Genomic DNA, 18,665 nt, shown 5'->3' with positions numbered 1-18,665 from the left:
AAGTTTGACCTTTGCCTTTGGTTAAAGTATTCAGTTCCTTCCCTTACAAGTATGACTCAAATTCCAATAAAGACCATGACCAACAGTAACGTGTTCAAGGATTCAAGACCCTCAATATTCACCTCCCAACCTCTCTTTACTGTTTTTCTTTCAAGCTCAACTTTCAATTCTCGCTTCTAATTGTGTAGAACTTTTCCTAAGTCCCTTCCTTATCCCAATCATATAATATGAGCCTGACATAAAATTATCCTCTACCTCCCAAAATTTGAAGAAAAAAATTTTCAAGCTGTCTGAGGTAGTATAAGGCCCCAGCAAATGTGGCATGCATGGACAATGCCTACAAAGATTCAACTATGAGTTCACCCCATTTTTTCTTTTCTCTTTCCTGTTCAACACTCTTTTTTGTTTCTCTAATATTCAAATCTTATTTTCTGAGAGAGGAAAATGGGGTGATTAATCTACCTATTCATATGAAATCTTCATTCCTTCCAAACAAAGATTTCCCTCCCAAAACCATAAAACAAGCATTTATTGCTTTCTGTTTTGCTTCCACCAGTCCTACATGGGAGACAAGCTTACACAATTGATTTGTTCTTCATATACCATCTTTAGACAACAATGGCATCCAAGTTTCCATGAAGAATAACTTTGACAAAGTACATGGAGCGCTAGGTGCAATGACTCAAGAGTTGCAAAGACACTCGAAAATGTGGATTTGTAGTAGTTTTCAATGAAAATTGAGAAATGGTTTGTTGCTTAAATTGGCTTTTATCTAAAGCTGGGTTTTTGTAAAATACTCGTTTGGGCGAGGGCTTCCGAAAACGTCATAGGGCTGTCGTCAGATCGTGCCGTAAGGTGTTGGATTAAGTGATATTAATCATATTCTATTGATTATAGAAAAAAAGCTAGGAGTGGGAGCCCATTATAGTTAACAAGTTCTTGTGGGTGGCACCCCTTGCTTCTCAAAAGGGTCTTCATAGTAAGAGAGAGGGAATGCACAGGTGGATAGGGGGAATCACTTAAAGACAAGGGTTCTCTCATTCAAGGGTTTTGATAACAAGATCTATGTGGAGGTTCAACATGTTTATGACACTAATGAAGTAGCATTGTCTAGAGTTTTCATCAAACTATACATATCTATTATATCCTCTGTCTCATACTATAAGATACTCATTGTTTTGCCTTTTGTGACCTTATAAATATTTTTCCCTTGGACAATTGCAAATGGCAATAAGAGGCTTCTACACTAAGTTTCATACTTCCGTGGCAAGCTAGCTATTTGGCACTCTCTTTGACATTTCACTACCCTCTTCCTCAAGCCAAGATGCGTGCGAGACACATTACTTTGCAAAATACTATACTTTTTATTCAATTAATAAACTAATATTTTTCTTGCACATCCTCAACATGGAAGAAAACTTTGGCATGCCTAATCTTATGCTATCTTATTTTGGAAGTCGTGGCATTGAATACTTTGTAGATTGCTAGATATCAACCTACCTACATCAATAGCTTTGCCCATAGGGCAACTTAAATGGAATGTCAAATATATGTTTCTTCCTTAATAACTAAAGCTTCCACACTTGTTTGAACCACGACATAGTGGTACCATCTTATGCATGTGTATGATTGATACCAACATGCTTATAATAGTGGTATTGCCCATAGGTAAGCTTGAATGGAAGGCCAAATCTATATTCTTGCCTTAATATCACAATTATGGCACATCATGTTCTCTTGCATCGATGATCATATGCTAATGATGAAATTTTCTATCAAAAGTTGTAGAAATGCTTGCTCATGCATTTCGAACATAACATAGAAGTTACCTACATTTTGCACAAGCAAAGTTATGCATGGAATGTGCTCATTAAAATCATTTAAGCAACAAACCATTTACATTGAGTGCAATTTAGATTTCATTTCTAACGTGTTTGCACTTAATACAAAACGAGTTAACAATACTCGATGTACATGATTGTTAGCTTCCTATCATTTTCTAGTATGATATGTGATGCATCATCTCTTGTTATTTGTTTATAATATTGGTCAAATTTTTGGCACCTTATAGTTTTCTCTTTAGGGTCAACCACATCTTTGGATACCTCTTCTACTAAGGAAGTCACTCCTACTAGGAGTGTATTACAAGTACTTCCTACTTGCTTATAGTCTCTTAACCTCTAGTTTAGCCTATACACATCTTTTATGCTTGTCAATCACAATATTAGTATGTGCTCACTCCTCCATTGTTGTTTCTTTTTTATTCTACTATCCACTCTCAATTATTAGAATCATATTTCACTTGATTCCAATAGTTGGCTTCCTCTCCATTTCACTTACAGATTTCTCTTGTAAAATTTTCCTCTCTAAATCCTCTTGGCTTTTCATTTCACTAAAGATGTCTCCTCCATTTATGTAATGAGCTTCACACACTCTACATTATCCATGCTAGTTACAAACAAGCATACCTTAATTCATGCCATCTTCATTAATTGCCTTCTCATTTGTATCACTCCTTGAGCTCATGATGGTGGCTTGCCTCTTCCACAAGTACTAGGGCTTCTCTTTGGTAGGCTCCTCATCCTTACATCCTATATTCTCACTTGCATCTCTAGTTCACTCTCATTTTCTTCTCAATAAATTAAAAGTAATTCCTTCTTTTCATTCATTGCTCACAATTGTCTACATCTTTTTTCTTGCCTTAATCCTTTGCACTATACACTTGTTTTTTTTGTTAGTTGCTATTTTGTGCTATTTCCTTTTTCTTCCTTTCCTACTTTCCTTAGACTCACTTGCTCTTGAGTTTATTAGTATCTTTGCTATTGAAGACAGAGACCAAGAGCTATGCTGTTATGGTTGATGAAATTCATGGAAACAAAGCATTCTAAGACTAATGAAGAGTGAGCAATAAACAAATATTGAGCAAGCTAAGTCACGGTGCTTCAAGATGAAATCTTAGACATGTAGAAGGGCTTGTGTTAAGTCATTCCATTGTATTGAAACTTGACCCGAGTACATGTGTATCTAGCTTTTTTGGATTTTCACTCTTTCTCAGTTTGCTTATGAATTTTTGAATCAAGTGTCTAGAACCCCCCCCCCACGCCCCCCCCTTTTCCCCCCCTCCTCCCTCAAATATTGAGCTGCTACATGATTTACTTTTACCCTCCCTTCATGTAAGCATGCGTTGAGGGACTCATTCTTTAGGTAGCCTAGACAAGTTACACCTTGAAACTTTACATATGGGCATGGTTTTACAAAATATATGGGTAAGATTTGATAGAGCAGTATCCAATAGGGAAAAATTCACGATCCCCAAATGCACTACTTCATGTTTCTAGGAGGCACTATTTCTATTGGGATGGTGGCCTTAAATGGTCCTCATCTATGCATTGGAGCATGTTCCTAATGGGATGATAGCTTGGACAATTCTCCTTTGGGCAAAAAGTTGATGGAGATATATTTCCTTTCCAAGCACGACACGACCTCTTATGTATGTGGATAATAATACTAGTGGGTGATTATGTAACCTACATTCTAATGAATACTGGCATTTACATATGTTAACAATTTATGCTAAGCTTAGTGTCCAATCTACCTTTGACTATCTTAGATATATTTATCTTTAATAAAAGTATTAAGATTATAGATTTTGGAGGCACATTGATGGATTTGTGGTTACAATATTACTGCCTATTGATTTTTATAAGATGCCTAGGAGTCAATTAATATTTTTATTATTGATAGGTGTTTAGCCTTGAGGTTCAATTAGTCATTTGATACGTATATACAGTTTGATTTTAGCAGGTGTAATATGTTTTTTCTTTTGTAAAATAGCTATTTTGGGCATAAGATTTCTTTGTTTAACATATACATGTATTTGGGAGAACCCTCTCCATGCATGGGGAATATTGCACTCAATTTATGTTGTGCTCTTGTTTTGGACTCTCTTTTTAGTCTATTTCTTTGTGTGTGTGTGTGTGTGTGTGTGTGTGTGTGTAGAGAGAGGTAGAGGTATATATATATATATATATATATATATATATATATATATATATATATATATATATATATATAGATAGATAGAGAGAGAGAGAGAGAGAGAGAGAGAGAGAGAGAGAGAGAGATTCTCTACACTTGAAATTCATATTTGATTCATGTATTATTTCTATGAGAGCCTAGCTATGCTCCAAGCTTGGCATCTTGTGCAATGATAACCATCATGGAGCAATTGGGATCTATAAATTTGAATTGCTACACATGGATGTCATGGTTGAGTTTCTCAAACTCTAGAACCCCCAAATTCATTACCATTTTGCTAGGTCTCTGTCTTAGGTTTATTTTTCTACTCTTTTGGGCATGTCATGGAAAATAGGTGTAATAAGAGAAGAAGGCACCATACCATTAACCTTTAAGCTTAAAATTATTTTGTATTTAAAAATTAAATATATGTAATTTTTATTTTTTTTTGTGAGTCAAGCATGCACAACATGTTGTACAAGCATTATCACATGGCCAAACCCGTAAACTATTGTTTTCATAAGATATATCCGCTTATTTCAACTTCTTTTGGTTGATAACTCTTCGAGAAGACCGACATTGTGCTGGTGGGGGTAGGCACTAAACCAGTAGCCCATGGAGGGGCCAAGGTAGTCTAGGACAACCTCTTTGAGCATTTGCTTGCCTATAAGGAGTAGATACATGGTGTATGCTTTGAGAATACTTTGAAGACTTTTTGGTGCAATTAAGAGTGAATTTTGGCTTACGTAATAAACAAAAAATCTAGGGTTAAAGTGAAGAATGGAGGCTCATGTAGGATTTTCATTAGAATCAATGTATACTGACTCTTCATCTTATGCCTGAATATCGGTAGCCTCTTGATTTGCCATGTTTTCTTATTTTGGGCAGGTATTTTGAGGTGTTAGCATTGTATATGGTTTATGTAGTATTAATAGAGTCTTAACTTGTATCAAGAATTTAATAAGCTATAGTCTTAGAGTGCTTTGGGCAATCGTCCCAAGTTAGTGTTCATGCTTACTTACTAGTCAAAAGTATTGGATGTAAGAGAGTTGTTCTGTTGACTTTACATGAATCAAAACATGTTGATTGCACCTCCATGTATGTCTCATGAATCTGTTACTCTTTGCAACCTTCTTACTTAAACCCTTTTGGTTTTAAGGCCTTCTTCCTTATATGCCCTACTGACATTTGGTGAGTTCAACATGAAGACTGTCAGAGGAATTGAGAGAGGAGTTTTTCTTCGAATAATGTAGTGTGCAAATTTGAGAACATGTATGCATAGTTGGATGTCGTTGAGTAGGATGCACTAGAAGGGTTGAATTGTTTTCGAAAGCCATAGATACTGCCTTGCAAGAAATATTTTGGGATTGTTTAGAAGATGATGCAACAAAGATAGAGCTAAAAATAGATTGGTTGCATATAATGGATGCTATTAATGGGATAGTTAAGAGAGAAAGAATGAAAGCAAGATTGTATGTAGAGGCTATGCCAATTTCCTTTAACAAAGAATATGCACTAAAACCATCTATACCTATAGAAAAACCTACTATTTTGATAGTTAAAGAAGATGCCTTGGATGTGATTGTGAAGGGGATGTGTGACTTATAGTTAAAGGTTAAAAAGCTAGGTAAAAAGGTGGAAGAAAAAGGAAGAGCAGCAATCCCAAAACCTATCGGAGAGGGTTTTGTATGTAGAAGCATATGGTATGACAACCCTTAGAATAAGACATGTGACTATGCTTCTTATTGCAATGCATTGGCTAGATATTTGGAAGGATGGAAAAATTCATGCAAGAGAGATAAGATTGCCTCTTTAACCAAACTTTGTTGGCAAAGGTGGAATGCGGAAGCTTGTTGATGAGATGATATCAAGAAAGGAATTTGTAGCTATGGATGCTACCATACATTGGCTTACAAATTGAAAAATCTCATGGCAAACATATGGATGTCACTAAGGATGAAGTTTGAACTTGTGCCTTGGATTCTGTAAAGAGAAAGAAGGTTTATAGGGCTGATCTAATAGGTGCTAGTCAAAGTATACTATGATGGGTTGGGATGCTCCTGTGGATTCATTTTCAGCCTATGCATAGAAGTTAGAAGATGGTACATCAAAGATAGAGCTTAAAACATATTTGTTTTATATAATTGATGCTACTAATAGGATTGTTAAGAGAGAAAGAATGAAAGCGAGATTGCATGTAGAGACTATGCATGTTGGCTTTAGCAAAGAATCTGCAATAAAATTATCTATACCTATGGCTATGCGTATTGTTCTAACAATGTAAAAAGATGCCTTGGATGAAAATTTGAAGGGAATACATGACTTATAGCTCAAAGTTACAAAGCTGGATGAAAAGGTGGAAGAAAGAGGAAGGGTAGCAACCACAAAACCTACCATAGAGGGTTTTGTATGTAGAAGCATATGGTGTGACAACCCTTAGCATATGAGGCATGGCTATGCTTTTATCATGATGCATTTGCTAGATATTTGATCTTTTGGAAGGATGGAAAAATCCATGCAAGAGAGACAAGATTGCCTCTTGAGCCAAACTTTGGCAAAGGTGGAATGCAGAAGGTTCTTGATGAGATGACAACAAGAAATTCATTTGCAACTATGGATGCTACCACATATGGTTTATAGATTGAGAAATATCATGGAAAATATATGGATGTCACTATAAAATTAAAATTTGGACTTGTGACTTGGATTCTATAGAAAAATGGAAGATTTACAAGGATGATTTGACATGCACTAGTAAAAGAATCTAGGTATGACAAGTTGGTATGCTCTTGTCGGTTGGTTTTCAACCTATGCATGTCTAGAGAAAAAGTGCAAAGTACTAATGTAGTTGTGGAAGGACAAAGGAAGAAAGATGCGAATGAAGCAAGTACCTCAAAAAGATGACACGGGGCAAAGTGGAATAGTAGAAGATGGTTGAAAATGTTATTTTTGAACATATAATGGAAATGCAGGATAAGAATAGGAAGGAAAGAACAAGGGAAAACAACCTAGGTATAAGTTGCAGTTCGACATGAATTGTTGGGGTAAAAGGCCTCTGGGCCTGCTCGTGTACACTGCGACCGCCCATTCTTTATTCATATATAGTATGATAGTGCAATAAGGCTGTCAGTTTAGTTGGACAGCACCTACATTGTGTGTGCTCTTTTCCCCCGCATCTTCCTCTTCTCCTTCTCCACTGCCATTGCATCCCCTTCAACTGGTATCAGAGCTTTGGATTAAAGCTTAATGGTGGATCTTGGCCCGACATTACTTTAGCCCCTGGATTGAAGACCTAGAGCTTGGAGCTTCAATACCAGCCATGGCTTCTTCTCGTCGAGGTAAGATTTTATCTCTCGCCTCTCCGTGGCCCTCATAGGCTCTTTGCAGGTGTTCCTTGGCTTCATTGGCCACCTTGTATGCTCCCATTTTCCCCCTTATCCTCAGCATAACCAGCAAGCCCACACAGTAGCAGCCCCACTTTTTCTCATATCTCGGGCATCCGAACCCTAATTTAGGCAAGATCTGAGTTGATTTACAGCAAGAAAATGCCATGCTGCTCTTAGCTTATGTGATGCTCCCGAGACTTGGTATTTGACGCCCAAATGCTTTGGGGATGTTTGCCTAATGTTTTGAGATGCTTTGGGATCTTGGATTTACTTGGATGCAGATACATGTTTTGAGCAGTGCTTGCTCCATTGTCTTGGCAGTTGGTTATTGAGATTTCATTGCTCATTGATGCTTGGTTCTTTGCGGGTTACTCCTTGATTAGTGGACTTCTTGATAGTGCTTGGGTTTAGCAGTTATGGCTTTGTTGCTTCTGTGTTGCCTAGCTTCTATTCTAGTTGGGTTGCTTTTGCCCATACATGTTAGAGAGTAGTTGCTCTTGATGCTTACCCAGCTATGCACTTTGTCTACTATCATGTACTTTACAGAGCCACTTATTTGGATGTTTTTATACAGATACTTGGGCTTCTCTTGGAGCTTGACCATTGCAGGATCTTATGCCACTTACCGGTTTTGCATTGACTTGGATGCTACTATGTGGTGTGATGTACTACTATAGAGTCATGTTTGCCATTATGGTTATGGGCTGATTTCATGGCTGAGTACCATATGCTCTTTTGACACATGTCTTGGCCTTTACACTATCATTAGGGGAGTTTTGAGGTCTCGAAAATGCCCTGTAAGAGATCCTAGAGAGAGAAAACAATTTAAGAAATAAAATCATTTTATAGAAATTTTAAAAGGTTTATATTTTAGTAAGTTAAAATATCAAAATTCGTTAATAAGTCATTGTCGTGATATTCTCGTGGTCACATCAAACCTAGAAATCTAGGTCACCATAAAGTTGGCAAAGGTTGTCATAATGAAGATCTTACCTCTCCTCATTAAAGTGAAAACTAATATTCAATTTGAATTTTGGTGGATACTCGATTGCCTCCCTCCATCGTTTCTCTCTTCTTTTTTTCTCCTCCTTAGTAGTCTCTTCTTTGTTTTCGTTCTTGCTTCTAATCATATCCTTAGCTATGGATCAATCACCCAATGAGCTCTGTAACTCAGTTATGGATCAATCATCCAATGATCTTTGTAGCTCTCATAAAAGACCTCTCTATCATCTTCATATTGAGTTGGATAGTGAGTATGAACCAATAAGAAAGAGAACAAAATCTATCATGGTTACAGAGTCTATGAAACATATATTGAGGTTTGAAGGAAAGAAAATATTGATCTTTGGTTAGATGGAAAGCTATATCCCAAAGATCCTAGCAGAAATAACACTCCTTTCTATAATAGCTCATCATTAATGAGGTTTATTGGTGATGGCTACAATGAATTTTTAGGTTATACACTTAACCGTGTTGCAGAAAAGGATATCCTTGGACTAGAGAATCATCTTTTGATGAAACACAATATAGAGTTGTTGCAGAAGCTAGAGGATTGTCAACAAAAAATTCATTCATTGGAAAAGCGTATCAACGAAAGCAAACTTTATTAGGCCTTCGAAATCGACAAAGAGCTCTTAAAAATATTGAAAATCTCAAACGAGGAGGAGGAGGCTGTGGTAAAAGAATCCAAGTAGCAAAATATATTGTTTTTCACTTGAAAAATCTTAAATATGGCTTTATTTAAATTACTTACATTTATTTGTGATGTTAATTTTGCTTAGATCTCTTCTACAACCAAACGCAAGTGAAAGAGATTCTTTAAAAGCAGCTCAGTTTTATTATCATCTTCTTCCATACCTTGGGTTGATCAGATAGATAGAGATCCATATTGTTTAATAAAGTATGGAGCATGGTTGTATAAAATATGTTGCATAGTCAACAAATAAAGAAAGTTATTAAAAAACATTATATGAGTTCGACAATGAAGAAACAGACATATACAAACTTCTTACCATATAGTGAGTAAAGTGTTGATCACCCCAAGCTTATGTCATCGCCTTTTTGAAAAGGTTCAATTGGTTTTTAAAGTCTTTGAGATCATCATCATTTCATTCAGTCTTATCACAATAAAAAAACACTTTGTCTAGTGTTTCCCAAACTTTAGCTTTTTTATTCCGAGCTTGTCCATTATCAGTGTGATCCTTAACTGCATTATGTAGGCATTTCCATTGATTAAATTTAATAGTTGAGCCACCATTTCTCGAGTTTATCTTGCCAAGTCTCCCATGAAAGCCTAGAAACCTTCTAGCCTTCACTCCACCAATAGATGGTTTTTTTGGGACACAATTACCATCCTTAGACTTCTGAAGATCTAGTTCAATAACAACATTGCCACCATGCAAACCAATTGCAGAGAGAACTTTTTCATCCTTTGTTATAGCATCCGTTCTAGTTGATAATGGCTTCAGCTTCCATGCAAATCCTATATAGAGATGAACAAGCTTTTCAATTATCCTGCAAAGTGCATGAAGTGTACAAATATGGGCATTTGCTAAAGGAATGTCCAAGGCTAGTTTAAACTGTGGATCCTTATTGTGCCTAGAGGGAGCTCTATTCCAATTGCTTGAGTTTAATTCTGCAGCTGGCGACATGCAATATAAGCAAGGAGATCTCGAATTGGCTCCCTTAGATACATTATACATACATTTGAGTGTCTTTAGGTCACCAGTTATGTGCCACTCAATCCTGTAGTTCCCAAATCCTTCAACAAATAGCTCTTCTCCTGCTTGTTGCCTTTGAATAACATTAGGTATTGATGTTTGATGAAAAACCCAATATAATATATCAAAATTCTCAGTATCTACCTCAAATGCTCCTAGCCACCACAGATGCTATATTCAGATTGAACACTAAATGATGTTGAGTGATTGCAATGACCTGACGAAAGTGCTCTATTCATCAAGGTGATAGAGATTCTCTCCGATTTTTTACATTTCAAAATCTCACTTTCATCAAGTTTAATCACAAATCTAGCCATTCCCTGTGCCTCTGCTACTGACAAGTCCATAAAATTTTATCATTAAGCATTGTAGGGTGGGCAAGTCAAGGAAAATATTGTTAAAAAAACAAAATATTTCAAACAGACAAGACATGCAGGTGGAAGACACAAAGCCAACAGTTTATTAGAGGTCTTTCAATGGTTCTATCAACAAATTTGGCATAAATTCAAGCTTAAAGATACAACCACATTAAGCAATACATCATCTTTAGCAAGGACTATAAAAATTGTTACCCAAATAAGAAAAGATAGATATTTAAATTCTTGCGCAAAGCAAATATTTACAGAATGGTTACAAACCAAACACGTATATATCTTGAATTGGACTCCCACTCTGCAGGTATTCATGAGATGACACCATTTGAGAGGCTATAGATGGGTTTCAAGAAACCCTTGATCTTTGGCATCTTCTAGTCTGATTGTCTTGCAAAAGAGTCCTTAGTTTCAGGCACCTTGACAGGGCCTCTAGAGGAGTCCTTAGTTTCATGCACCTCAACAGGGCCTTCAAAGGAGTCCTTGGTTTCAGGTAGCTCGACAGGGCCTCTAGAGGAATCTTTTGTTTCATCCCACTCAATAAGACCTCTGTATTTCAAAAACTCCTGTTTTCGATAGCCTGGAAGAAGCTTCAAATTCTTACTATCTCCTGCATAAGAGAGCAAATAGGAGCCAAGAACTCCAAAATATCCAGCTCTAGATCCACTGTATCCAGGCATGAAGCCAAAAACTCTTAGGGCTTCTTCCTTCTCCACTAAAATGATCTTGTCCAAACCTCTGCTGAAAAATTGAGATCCAATTACCTTTGAGATAGCTCTCAAAACCATCATTGGTAGACTTGGAGAGCTTGACAATCTACTATGATATATTACAATTGTTTGATTGTTTAAGTTTCCAATATAATGGCCAATGCTTTGATTTTTCCCAAGCTTCATTGTCTAGAGCCCTTGGCCCTTCCAAGAAAGTTGTCCAGATCTTCAATCTCAATCTACACAACAAACCACAACAGTATAAGATATAAGATATTTATCTATAATGCATAATAAAGTCTAACATAAACTCAATGGGTAACTTCGAATTATATTTCATACCTTAGGGTGTTCGTCTTCTTCGAGAAGACTATCATCATAAATATTTATTGAACTCTTGGGTTTCTCATCTGATGGAGACTTCAATCTCTCTTCATACCCTACATCATCAATACGAAGTTTCTTCTGGACCTGCAAGAACTCTTCTTCTGTATAGGTAGCCCCCCCTTTTCGTATTCTACGATCTGATTAATACATGTATGTAAGGCTATAGAGCTGTCTTGGAAATTCTCTCCCTCAACATCAAGACTTGCTAGTGGTTCTTGTTCATAACCTATAAAATTCATGTCATTTTGGCCCAACCTGTAAGGATTGCTAAGCAATAATCTTCTCTAAGATCAAAAAGATGTTGAATATCATTTAGCAACACATATCTCTTCTTGTTGATAAGATAAGTGGGAAATGTTAGAACACATGCAAGAGGACCTTCTTCATCAACTTGTGCACTTGGCTCGATCTCCTTTTCTTCCACTATTGTGATATTGTCACTCTTAAACAAACCTACATCAAAACCTTGGACAAGTTGATTCTCAATATCTTCTTGGAACATCTCCTCCTTCTCTTCTACCTCCTTATCCATACTTGCAATATCATCTAGCTTTCTCTGTTGTTCTATATCTGGAGAAGAATTTTCCATGTACTAAAGATACACAATAAATCCAACGTCCTTGTGGATCAGAAGGTATTGGTGTTGATACCTGTGGAAAGGGCAACATGTTTCTCTCTTCGTGAATTCCTCATCAATGAGGTTGAACCTGCCTAGCAAAGTTGACCTGGCTGTACTGGTGGCTCCCATGACATCACTATAATGAACAAATCCATTGACTTCTAAACCTTGCACATGTCTATCATAAAAATATATGTACTCCTTAAGTTTATCTTCAAGATCCTCCAATAACTTCTTCAAATCAAAAGGAAAATTGAAAATTTCCCTGATATAGCTAAACTTGGAAGAATTTCCAGTTGTGTGTAAGAAATCAAAGAGCCTATCATCAGAAGTCTCCATTAGCTCCTCCTCATCCATTCCTTCCAGAGATACCTTTCTCTTTGTCATCTTGACCAACAAAAGATTTATCCCTGAAAACAAAGCAGAATGGCAACAATGTCCAATAAAACACGATAGAACCATGGAAAGAGGCCCCAAAATTGCGTTTTCCAAGACAAAAAATCAAAAAAGGAGAAATTTTTTAAAGTGACCAGTGAAACGCAAAAACAAGGTGTCCAAAGGCAAAAGCCGATGAAGAAATCGTGTTTCACCGGACACTACTTAAAAATGAGAGTTATTTCAAAATTTCATCGGTGAGACGCGATAGTTAGCAACATACCACTAACCAGAGACATTATTTCGCGTTTCATCGGTCAATAGATGCAGAACAAGAAGAGAAACATGAACTATGAATTAATTCTATTAAAACATAGAAATTTATGATAAAATCCTTTCTAGAAGTGCCATGCTCCTTTTAAAAGACATAAAGCATATGACATCTGTAATTTTTCAAGGGTTATTAAAAATTATTTCTATACTAATCAATGAGATAACAAAATTTTGTTACCTATCAGAAATTGTTGAACTGCTCTTCAAACATGAAGCAAGGACCTTGAGGGAAATCGAAATAAAATTTCGGGAGAAAGAAAGACAATATCGGAGAGGATGACTTCGAAAAGCTTTTATATTGATTGTCAAATGTGTGTTGATAGTTCCAATGAAAAAGTTTACGTAATGATGGCAAAATAAACGTGACCACAAATTTGGACAAAATTTTCAATATTTTACATGCACGAAATACCTCAGAATACGTGCACACGTGTCTCACTTAACACACCGTATCAAATTTCTCAGAAGACGTGTGCACTCCCTTTTTTGAGAATACGTCGCACGTGGTTTACTTAGCACTTCGCCAAGTAATGCATGTACCATCGATTTTAAAAAAATCACCCAATAAAGGGAAACAATGGCCAAATTCGTTTCATATTTTTATGGTCATGGAGCACATTTTCGTGGTCATGCAGCAGGGACTTCGGGCTGTGGTTGTGAAGAACGTATTCGTGTTTCACCAGAGCTATTGACAAAATTGGTTCTAAACAGATTTTTCCCAGCAAACCACCAAAGAAGGTATGGTTTTTTGCACTTTTCCTTAATGTTTTATAGCATTCTGAGCCTATGAGCACTATAAACAAACTTTTTTCCTAGTGTGAGCCTATGAGCACTATAAAGAATTATTTTCCCTAATGTTTTATAACATTGCTTCTATGGCTTTAATGGTGTGGAGATTTTAGGTAATTGTAATGGCATTCCTTAGATTAATGTTTTGTTTTTCTTCGTTTTGTTGATTCTTTTGCTATTTATGTGTTGTCTGGTGAAACGCGAAAACAACATGCTGCAAGGAGGTCTCTTATCTGAAACTTGCGTTTCATTAGACACACTGGATAAGAAGTAACATGTCTTTTTTTGGCAGATGGCTAGGATTAAAGCAACAACAAGGAAGGAGAAGATTGATCCTAGGGGTTTGACATCAAAGATTCATCAATCTTCAAAGCCTTAGAAGCTCTCTAGAAAGTCAAAGCTAAAAAGAGAATTTTCTCAAAATGTCAGGTGCCTAAGGGAGATTAGGAAGGCAATAAAGGCTCTTAACAATGCAATTCCAAAGCTGTATTTTCAAAGGCTTGTCAGGGAGATTTGTGACAAATATAGTTTGGATAGTTTCAGATGGACAAGAATAGCCCTTAATTGTATACAAGAAGCCACATAGGATTTTTTAGTTGAATTTTTTCAAGATGCCTATATTTGTGCTGCTAATGCTCATAGGCTCACACTCATGGACAAGGACATGGTAATTCTTAGGAGGTTAAGATATAGATTTTCAAAGGTCCTTGAGCCAATTTCCCTCACTGATGAGAAGACATTTAATATCCTTAATGTGCCCCTAGCTAGGAGAAAGAAATATGATTCTGGTCCCAAGGTTGAGGATGTCACCCATGAGAGGGATACAAGGCAATATGAAAAAGAGGAGAAAGCTAAAGAGGAACATGCAGATAAATTGAGAGAGTATAGGAGGCAAAGGGTTGAAGAAAGGGAAGCAGAGCAACTAAAGTCCTTTGAAAATGAGCTAGCCACCCTTCTTGAAGCAGCTAATCCAAAAGGATTCAATGTGTTTTGTTTCTTACCTGGTGACTTAGGGAAAAGAACTGAGATTATCTCCTTTAATGCTGCATGTGTTCAGATTCTTAAGGATAAAAGAAGAGAAATAAATGACAGTACTATTCTTGCTAGCCTAAGGTATATCCACCCATAATTACTTCTACTTTTTGATATTTTTTTAACAATAATTTTTTTCTTGTTTATACTCACTATTTCTATGCCTTTTCTAGGTGTGTAATGCATGAGTTTCCTTCGAATATGCAACAAAAAATTGAGGTTCTTGATCCATCTATCTCATTCTTTATGAGGAACGAGCTTGATACAAGTTTTGTTGAGCAGTGGTTCAATCTAATTGACTTCGATACTTTGGAGCTCCTTATAATTTCATATAATGAAAAGTGAGTGATTCAATATTCTATTAGAGTTTTTGAGATTTTATCCTACTAATTTGTTGAGATATGATTGCTTTCAGTTCTCATAGGAGCTTGATTGCAATAGACTGTGTGGATAAGTAATGTTTTTTAATCAACTCTATGAAAGGAAGCCATGGAAATGCTAAATTGTAAGTTATATTATCCAAGGGCTCCTTGACATTTCAATTCTTTTTTTTTGTAAGTACTCTAAATTTCAATATATTTTATATATAGAGGTGCAAAAAGATTAATTGAAGAGCTAGAGAAAAGGCCCCCCATGCCATCTGATTTGCTTGCAACAATGCAATATATACAAGTTGCAGTAAGTTATTGATTAAAACAATTGAAACATAAGTTTATTCTATGAACTACCATCCGTAAATTTCATAGTTTTACTTTGTGTTGGTGGTTGCAGTGTCCTCATCAGGATGATAGCCATTCTTGTGGTTGGCTGGAGGGTGATTGCAAATGCTAGAAGAATGGTTAACTTTGTTTATCTTAATGATGATAAACATGTAAAGGTAATATGAAAGATGCTAAACTTTAAGATAGATATTCATTGCAAATAGTCCATTGATGATAAAAATATAGTCTATTGTAAGAACAATAATGAACTAAAACTCTTTTTTCTATAAATGTGTGACAGTTTTCGAAGGATTGCTATGCATCTGAGCATGTTTGGTACGTCAGAGCAAAGCTCTTGAAGTATATAATGGTCAATTGTATACAACCAACAACAGAGATTGATGGGGATTTACACAATGAAGGAGATGCGGTGCCTATAACCACAGAAGGTGAAGCCACAGCTTCAACACCTTTACCCACACCTTCTATACCCAAGGCATCAAAGAAAGGCAAAAGGACTCCTAGAAAGGATAGTTCTCAAAAAAAGAAATAGCTTTGCCATATCGCCTTGTAAGCCTTCGTATATAGAAATTTGCCCTTCAGCCCTTGTATATCTCATAGAGATGGCAGATAGACATCTGCTACAAAATTTGTACATATATTTTATAAAATATATTGATAGTAAATATATCTTTTCTTGAATGTCCTTGCAGTGTATATTCTTTTCTCTCCTTTTCGATATTTGCAAAAAATAAATTACAAATGTTTGTTAGTTAGGAAGTGAGATCTTGATATACATCTAAGTAGATATAATATGATGCGAAAACTTACTCGTTTCTTGTCAAGTTGGAATACAAAGGAGTATGGTAGTTCAATGTCTTCATTTTGTAAATCCATCCTCACTTGATGTAGCGTACATGATTTTCTGATCTTTAAGATTGCAATAATATCCTCGTTGAACCAAATATCAAGATCCACTATAGGATCTTTGCTGAAATCATCAAGATTCTGATCTAAAGCAGCTAGACTACTACCAACAAAATGCCATCGACTATAGTAAAAGCTAAGGATAAAATTTTGAGTAGCAATCATATATTTACAAGCTATAGAGTCTTGATCTATCTTACATATAATTTTTCCTTCTCTCCTTGTATCCCATCCTTCATCAACAAACTGTATGACATGATCATATGTTAATCTCTTCACTGAAAGCATGGTTTTTGTTATTCTTATCTCCATATTAGAGAAGAAATCAATAAATATATTAATAGGCATAAACAAAGTAACTTTGCTTAGCCTACTTGAGATATTAGATTTTAATGCTTTTTGGATCTCAGAAAATATCTTACATCTATAGCCCTCACTAGTAGCTGGACTTGGCAAAGGCCACTCAAAGCTTGAAAAATCTGGCAAAGGAAGGAGGTTTATTGATCTCCATTGGCAACCCCGCATAGGAATAACATAAGAATGGCCATAAAAGAATATTCCATTCTCTGCAAGCTCTGTCTTCTTTCTGCCTCTATACATTTCTTCTCCAATTGAACCATGTATAACATCAATAATAGACTCCACTGGTTGCCATTCCTCAAGATTAGAGGGATGGACATCTACAAGACAAACAAATATTATAATGGAAAAACCTAAACCATGTTTAAGAAAGGAAAAATTTTAAGAATCGAATTCTTACAATTTGGTCTATGAATTGGAAGCTTTGAAGATCCAGGTTCCAAACACATCTCTCTATGCATGAACACATGTTGCACTAGTACCTCTTTGATGCTATTCTTATTCGCTCCAAGCTTAAAATCTCTCCAAGCAGAGATAAACGAGCTCTCATGACTTTGCCTTTTTCCACGTTTTGCTTGTTGCATGGTGATCCAACTACCTTTGCTAATGATAGTAGGAATCCATCTTCCATCAGTTTGGAATGAGTTAAACACTAATATGGATGTGATTTGGAAGCTTGGACGCCTTGTTGAAGGTCGAATTTCTGTATCCATGTTAGAAGAGAGAGAGACAAGCAGAGAGAGAGAGAGAGAGAGAGAGAGAGAGAGAGAGAGAGAGAGAGAGAGAGAGAGAGAGAGAGAGAGAGAGAGAGAGAGAGAGAGAGGACTAGGCTACCATAATGGAGGGAAAAAAAATAGAGGAATAAAAGTTTCACTAATTTGAATTTCGATTACATTAGTCATTATCATTAATCTAGATATATCATTAAATAAAAGTAGCCGAGACTCTATGCTATTAATGCAAAAGATGTCATAATCACGAATATAAGAGACTAAAAATAGATAATAAAAATACAAATTCGTAATATTATTATATTTATATGTTTTTGTAAAATGATTTTTAAAAATTTTTAAAGTAGAAGTTCCGTTACGGAGGCTTTGCTCTTATTGGTCTAGAGCACTCTCTCTCCACATCCTAAAAGGCATTTTTGAGACCTCAAAACTCCCCTAATGTGTGGTTGGTTATGTCATGCACTTAGCTACGAGTCTTTTTCATGTGGGAGCTTCTGCATCCCTAGTTGATGCTTCTGTGCTTCCCTCTCTAGTGAGGATGGAAGAGTACTTGCAATAGCATGCTTCTACCACTTGTGTTTCTACTGACAGTTGTCTTGATGAGCAGGTTCCCTATGTTGGGACAGCCCTCGACTCCTTGAGCTCCATGGATACTATGGATACCCCTATTCATGATGACTTGGATTCCTTGTTGTCTTCTACAAATTCTTCTTCTACAGATGTATGCTTCCATTGTGGGAAGCTTGGGCATGTTAAAAGAAAATGTTTCAGATGGATTAGAGAGCAACAGAGATAGAGGCACGCTCAACATGATCAAAGAGTCAGAGACACAAGAGATGCAGCAGGTGTTACCACTGTTACTAGTGGTGAGGTACATGTTGTTACCCATGATGATGCAGTTGAGCATGTACACCTGTCATCTAGTTTCCCTACAACTTTCTTGCTCAGTGATATAGCCTATGCCTTAGATTGGCGATTGGATTCTATGGCATCTTGTCATGTTACTCCACTTAGAGCATGATTCTCTACTTACAGGGAGTTTGATGGATGCATTTCTTTGTGCCTTGAGTAGACTTATGCTATTCTTGGTATAGGGGACATACAACTAGCTTTGCCTAATGGGACTTCTCTTATGCTTTTGTTAGTCAGTTGCATGATGCAGGCTACTCTGTTTCTCTTCAGGATAGGTCATGGAAGATCTGTCGTG

This window comes from Lygodium microphyllum, chromosome 17 (assembly GCF_053477565.2).
Source record: "Lygodium microphyllum isolate KBCC chromosome 17, Lygodium_microphyllum_v1.1.10, whole genome shotgun sequence".
NCBI lineage: Eukaryota > Viridiplantae > Streptophyta > Polypodiopsida > Schizaeales > Lygodiaceae > Lygodium > Lygodium microphyllum.
Note: the sequence above shows the minus strand (reverse complement) of the source record.